Source organism: Myotis davidii, unplaced genomic scaffold (assembly GCF_000327345.1).
Source record: "Myotis davidii unplaced genomic scaffold, ASM32734v1 scaffold571, whole genome shotgun sequence".
NCBI lineage: Eukaryota > Metazoa > Chordata > Mammalia > Chiroptera > Vespertilionidae > Myotis > Myotis davidii.
In genome coordinates, this window is record NW_006283136.1 from 2,360,575 (window position 1) to 2,368,246 (window position 7,672).

Sequence of the window (7,672 nt, forward strand, 5' to 3'; positions counted from 1 at the left end):
TCTTAATTAACCTTGCCAGGGCGTTGTCTATTTTTTCTTTAAAAAAACAATTTTTGACTTTACTGACTTTATTTTCAATTGTTTCTGTATCATTAAATTCTTTCCTTTTCTTAATCATACTAGAGGCCCAGTGCACAAAATTCATGCACGGGTAGAGTCCCTAGGCCTGGCCAGCGATCAGGGCCGATCGGGGCCTTCAGCTGCCGGCCGGGGCCTCCCTTCCCCAGCTGCCAGCCGCTAGCTGGGGTCTTCCTTCATTCTGCGCTGCCCCTGGTAGTCAGTGCATGTCATAGTGAGTGATCAAACTCTGGTCTCCTGGTCAAACTCCCAAGGGGACAATTTACATGTTAGGCTTTTATATATATAGATTCTTCATTCATCTTTCTTTTCCTTATTTCTTCCTGATGTTTCTAGTTCACCTTTTCACTGAGGGTTCCAGCTTTATGCAGAAAATATTCAATTTACAGTGTCCTGATTTAAGATCACTGTCTTCTTTCCCCATACAGGGTTAAAACTCAAAACACTAGATCTCAGAAAACTGCAAATTTCATAAACGCACTAACTTACCATCTTAGTTTTCAACTCCTTCAGCCCAGAGTGTTGCCCTTCCCTTCTTCAATTCTCAGCTCTGCATTTAGAAAATAAGTATTGCACATTATCTGGCATTTGCAGGTTTTGTAGTTAAAGGCTTATCTCTTCTGCCACATTGCTGGAAATGGAGCTGTATTACTTTTATAAACAAACAAACAAACAAACAAAATCTTTACTTACAAAATTGGACTGGGCTCTCAAGAAACTTTTGCTGCTGATGTTGATTTTTACAGAGGTGATGCAGGCTCTGAAAGATGCTAACTACCAAGAACCTGTAATAAGTTTAGTAAGTTTGGCTTGTCAATAGCTTCTGTCTGGTGACTCAAAGGCAGATGAAGGATGAATGCTCTTGTTTATGCTTGAGAAGATGAAATAAGGTTAATAATAATTCCAGAGTTATTATTGAATGTTTTTCAATCCAAACTTTATCTGGAGAAACCAAGTTTTGGAACTTTATTGAGGAGAGAGCAGGCACAAGATTTGCTGTCCTGTAAACAAATCTACTCATAATTTCAAATAAAGAAAGTGCCTTTTAAAGTTGAAGCACAGTCATTTAGGATTAAATAGGGGTCCAAGTTTTTCCTAGCACACTCTGAAGCTCAGTCCATGCATTCATGCACACCAGCTGAGAAGTGTATCACCTGTAATTAGTAACTATTTAAGTATAGATGTTTGCAAGTGAGTCACTTATTTTTTTTATATATATTTTATTGATTTTTTACAGAGAGGAAGGGAGCGAGATAGAGAGTTAGAAACATCGATGAGAGAGAAACATCGATCAGCTGCCTTCTGCACATCTCCCACCGGGGATGTGCCCGCAACCCAAGTACATGCCCTTGACCGGAATCGAACCCGGGACCTTTCAAGTCTGCAGGCCGACGCTCTATCCACCGAGCCAAACCAGATTTCGGCCACTTATTTTTAATAAATTAGAGCTGGCTGAGGCTTTGTCTGTAGCTAGTGTGAGTGCAATAAAATATTTTAAACCAAACAGTTTGGTATTTAAATATTATGCATAGCAAATAAATTGAAAACAACAACACTGGACATGATCAATTAAATTAACATAATGTTATGATGTGACCAGGGCTAGGGTATGTGCACTTACATAAGTTTTTGCTAGATTTGGACAAATGTTAAAAATGTAAAAAAAGGAGCCCTAGCCAGTTTAGCTCACTGGATAGAGCAGTGATGGCGAACCTATGACACGCATGTCAGAGGTGACACGCGAACTCATTTTTTTGGTTGATTTTTCTTTATTAAATGGCATTTAAATATATAAAATAAATATCAAAAATATAAATCTTTTGTTTTACTATGGTTGCAAATATCAAAAAATTTCTATATGTGACACAGCACCAGAGTTAAATTGGGGTTTTTCAAAATGCTGACACGCCGAGCTCAAAAGGTTCGCCATCACTGGGATAGAGCATCAACCTGCAGACTGAAGGGTCCCGGGTTCAATTCCAGACAAGGGCACGTACCTCAGTTGCAGGCTCCTGGGCCCTGGTCAGGCATATGCAGGAGGCAACCAATTGATGTGTTTCTCCCATATCGATATTTCTCCCTATCTTTCCTTCTCTCTTCCACTCTCTCTAAAAATCAATGGAAAAATATCCTCAGAAGAGGATTAAGAAAAAGAAAAGAAAGGAGTAGAAACTTAATTTGCTTTTTAAAAATTTCTATAATTCACATTGAAAGAGTTAATACTCTCTCCAACCATGGAGTTTTAAATGGTCTGATTACCCTTGTAGTTTAACGTTGCCTTCTTCCTCATAAGCAAGACAGCCGTGAGTTGTTATATTCCTGAGGTGTTTTTATTGTTTTTACTTGAAGCAACCCTAATCATGTGCCTGGCTCTATGAGAATTCTGCACCTCCACCCCATAGTATTTAAATTTTTTTAAAAAATCTATTACAGTTGACATTCAATATTATATTAGTTTCAAATGTACAGCATGATTTTAGACATTCATATAACTTACAAAAGTGATCCCCCAATATTTCTAGTACCTACCTGACACCATACAGTTATTACAATATTATTGACTATACTAGAGGCCCGGTGCACGAAATTTGTGCATGGGTGCAGTCTCTAGGCCTGGCTAGCGATTGAAGCGCAAGCATCTGGTGTGGAAGGGCAGGTCCTAGCTGATCTTTGGGTCCCAGCTTACCAGTGTCCCCACGTGCCCCCCTCCACCTGAGTCATGATGCCCAACCCCCACACAGAGATGCCATGAGGGCTGGACACCGCAGGCCAGGGCACAGCGTGGGCTTCTGGGCTGCCCAGTGGCACTGCATGGAATCTGGGCTGGCAACATGCTCTCTCCTGGCCAGCCTTGAAGACCAACTTGTGCCCAAACCCACAAAGAGCCCAACTGGCCCCTCCAGTCCCAGCGGCTGCAACCTGGCTCACCCAGAAGAGGCACCCAGCACCTGAGCCCGGGTCTTCCCCAGCACGCAATCTCTGACTTTCCAGGGGATGGTAGTAGGGAGAGTGAGAGCAAGCTCAATGGACACCCCACATTCTCACCACACCTCTGTCACCATCACCCCTGCCCCCAGGTAGCCGGCGAGAGGTTGCAGCCCCCAGCCCAGGCATTGCAGGAGGTTGGTTGCCGCCACCCAGTTCTCCGTCCCAGCCTGGGGCCCAGTACCGACTGGGCGATCAGGGCCTGCTAGCAGCTGGTCACCATCTATGGGGTGATAGGTTGGGCCAGAGGGAAGGGGCCTCCCTTTACCACCACCACTGGTCGCTGTCTGCAGGGCAATCGGACCCCTGCTTGCACCTGCCTTGGCCTGGCACCGCCCACTCACCTGCTCTACCATCCTGCCACGGTCCCACTCTCATTAGGGCCTATTGGGACCAGCAGCACCTCCACTGCTGCCCACTGCCAGTGCCGCATCACCGATGCCCGCCATGTTCCACACTGCCCCCTGGTGGTCAGTGCACATTATAGTGAGCGGTCAAACTCCTGGTCTCCCGGTCAAACTCCCAAGGGGACAATTTGCATATTAGGCTTTTATTATATAGGATTCCCTATACTGTACTTTACATCACTGTGACTATTTTATAACTGCCCATTTGTATTTCACTTTTTTCCCGCAACCCGGACATGTGCCCTGACTGGGAATCAAACCGTGACCTCCTGGTTCATAGGTCGACACCCAACCACTGAGCCGTGCCGGCTGGACATTTTTGCTTGTATTGAATTTAGAGAGAGGAAGGGAGCGGGAAAGAGACTAAAGCATCAATGGTGAGAGAGAATCATACTGGAGATCGAGCCCACAACCTGAGCATGCGTCCCAACCAGGAATTGAACCATGACCTCCTGGTTCATAGGTTGCACAACCACTGGGCCATGCTGGCTGGGCTAATTTGTATTTCTTAATCCCTTCACCTTTTCACCCATCCTCCCAAACCCCTCCCACCTGACAACCATTAGTTTTTCTCTGTATCTGTGAGTCTGTTTCTGTTTTGTTTGTTCATTTATTTTGTTTCTTAGATTCCACATATATGTGAAATTATATGGTATTTGTCTTTGCCTGAGTTACTTCATTTAACATAATACCCTCTAGGTCTATCCATATTATCACAAGTAGTAAGATTTTATTCTTTTTATGGCCAAGTAATATTCCATTATATATGTGTACCACTTTATCCAATCATCTGTTAATGGTCATTTAGGTTGTTTCCATATCTTGGCTATCTATAATAATAAAAGCATAATATGCTAATTAGACTGGACAGCTGAACAACTTTCCGGATGAAGCCAGGGCTGTGAGGGCCAAGGCAAGCTGCCACAGCTGCGAGGGATGAACCCCTTGCATGAATTTTGTGCATCAGGCCTCTAGTTGTAAATAATGCTTCAGTGAACGTAGGGACGCATATACTGGTATCTTTTTTAATTCTCCACCCCTTAGTCTTTATTGCAGATTTTTTTCTTTAAGTTTCCCTCCAGGCATGTCTAAACTTTCAACCCAGAGCAGTTCAGGCACATTAATAAAGATGTAAGTATACGAACATCTGGCTCATTTAATCCTGGTCCTGCCTGGCTGCACATCATGCCATGGGTCTGAAGGCTTTGCTTCTACATGGGTGCTAGTTGTCTCCATAATGAAGAAACTTGTCTTTATCTTTGTATTTCACAGGGCTGTCTTAAAGGATGGGGTAATTGGTAATTTAGCAGGAAAGACTGACACTTCAAATCAAATAAAAAATTAAAATTTTATTTTATTCTAAATTTCTTGGGGAAAAAAGATGATGCTTTTATCATTTGAAAAAAACACACACATTTATATTGTGGGATTAAAAAAAATTAGTGTATGTAGTTGACAAATTTTCTTTTATGGTCTTGAATGTAACCATCAGAGACCTTAACCACCAGAGAAGCACTTTCTTCTCAATATTTACCATATTAATGCTCTGAAACTTTGGAATTTGTCTAATCATGAAAAATCTCCTTCTTCTAGTTAAGTATTTTTGAATCTTTGAGAAAAAAAAAGCTCTCTTCAAAAAAGGAGCAGTGTCTTAGCCTTGAATTCATATTACTTAAGAGAACATCTCTTGATAAGTGGAAAAAATTTTTCAATAAACAACCAAATACTACACATTTGTTAAAACTGGATGCATTGTAATATCTCAATAACTGCATGGGGGGAAATTTTAGCATCAACATAAGGGTTGAGTCAAAGAGGTTGGCCCTGTGGTTTTTGGAATAAACTTTTTTTAAAGCTGAAGATAGTTTTTGGGAAAATCAATACAAAATACATGAACTAATGTAAAATATAAAATGAAATTAGATTGTTGGTGAACATGCCTATCTCTTTTTAAAACTGAGAAAGCCTGGCCAGTGTGGTTCAGGGATTGTCAAGTTATGGTTTGATTCCTGGTCAGGGCACATGCCTGGGTATCAGGTCTCCATCCCCAGTAGGGGGTGTGTAGGAGGCAGCCAATCAGTGATTCTCTCTCATCATTGATGTGTCTATCTCTCTCTTCCTCTCCCTTCCTCTTTGAACTCAATAAAAAAAATATTTTTAAAAACTGATATATAACTGACGTATAATGTTATTTTAGTTTCAGGTGTACAATATAATGATTGGATGCTTGTATCTCTATATCTTTATTAAGGTGCCTAGAAGTTTGTTTAGGCCATCTGGCAAAAGGACCACATGAGGACTTTCATGGAACTTAGGCACTTTCACTTTCCTGGGCCCCTTCCTCTATTAAAAAAAACACATTTGTAAACTATGTTTTAAGATTCGGTTGAACTAAAGATTAATGCAGTCAAGGCTGGATTCATTATTACATGTTCACTATTATTGCATTGATTATTTTTCTTCTGATTGTATGAAAACTTCACATGAAAACAGCTTGTGGGATGCTAAAAGCAGCTTGGGCCCCAGGCTCTATGGACTCTGCATCTCACCTGTCCGTGGCCTTCCTGGTGATTATAAGGGGGTAGTGCCTTGAAAATTTGTAGGCTGGCTGAGGTTTATAAACATGAGCTTGTCCTGAGATCAGGACCTCACATGATTTTGAAAAGTAAAGAGAATTTACTCAACTCTCAGGGAAAAGTGAAGTAGGAAGAGAATGATCTGAATTGTAGGTAAAGGGGCTGTGCATAAAGAATGTCCTTGGGGAAAGTAAAATGAAATTAAAATGACTTTACATTTTAATATCAGGCAGGGTATGCCCACATTTTTCCAGGGAAAACTGAGTCACTTTACACGTGAGTCCTGATAAATTCTCTTGTGCTGCTGGGTGAACTCCCAAATGCTTTATACTGAAATCAAAGTTGTTCAAGACAGTGCAAGTTGTTCACAGGTACTGTCAATAGTGCATGTATTTAGACATGGTGAACATTCAAATATACAGGTCACAACTGTTTTCCTCTCTTTCTCGCAGGAGAAGGTGCTGACAGGATAGCAAGCTTTCTTGGCATTTCAGATGGGATAGTACAGAGAAAAGAAGGAGAATAAAAGATTAAAAGATTTTCACTGGGGATGAAAATAGGAAGATTTGGGAGGATGGGATTAGAAGGCCAATAAAAAGAAAACTGGAAGGGATAAAAACTGGAATGAGGATGAGAACAAGAAGCTCTATGAAAAAAGGAGAAAACTACTCATCCAATTATATTGTGGGAGAAATGTGTAAAGAGGATATGTGACAATTCTGAATTTTATTGATTGCATGAAATGCATGTGTATCTTAATTGAAAACTTCTCTGAGACTGAAGCATATGCTCTTAATTATTATTCTTTATATAGGGAAAGTAGAAGATGCACTAAAAAAAATTTCATGGCTATCCTTTTGAAAGAATTGGCACCAGGGACAAATTATTACTACATAGACAATCTTTGGAAAGCTACTTAGGACTAGGAGTCACTGATGATGGGAGAACTATTAGCTATGGTTAATTAACTAAAACCTTACATTCTCTGTCATCCTCAGGAAGCACAATGGGAAAAACTAACCACCCGTCAAGTTCTGCAACTACAAGATCCAATCCAGATACCTCAGTAACCTTGCTCTCAACAAAAACACATGGACTAAAAAAAGCACGTTCTTTGAGCAACTCAATTCAGGAAACAACAGGATCTTCACAGAGCAACCACCAGTAACCTTGCTCTCAACAACAACATATGGACTAGAAAAACAAAGTTCTTTGAGCAGCTCAACTCAGGAAACAACAGGATCTTCACAGAGCGACCACACTGAGAGCAATGGCACCACCAAACCACAACCCGCCAGCACCATCACAGAAATGAGCACATCAACCCCTTCATCTTCTTCAAGTGGCACAACTTTGACGTCAGGTGCTCCTCAGACGACATCCCATTCAGGCGAGACAACAACTTCAACCCAATCTAGTGTCAGCAGCCCACCTCTGACAACCTCAGGAATCGTGTCAGCAACAAGCTCACCAGAGACCACTGTGGGAACAACGAATGACATCGCAGTCTCTGTAACTGCAACTTCCACTGAAGTCACCTCTGACTTCCCACAGACAACTCAAGTAGGTGGACCAACAACAGCCCCCTTATTGAGCACCTCTGCTCAGGAAACATCAGCATCCTCA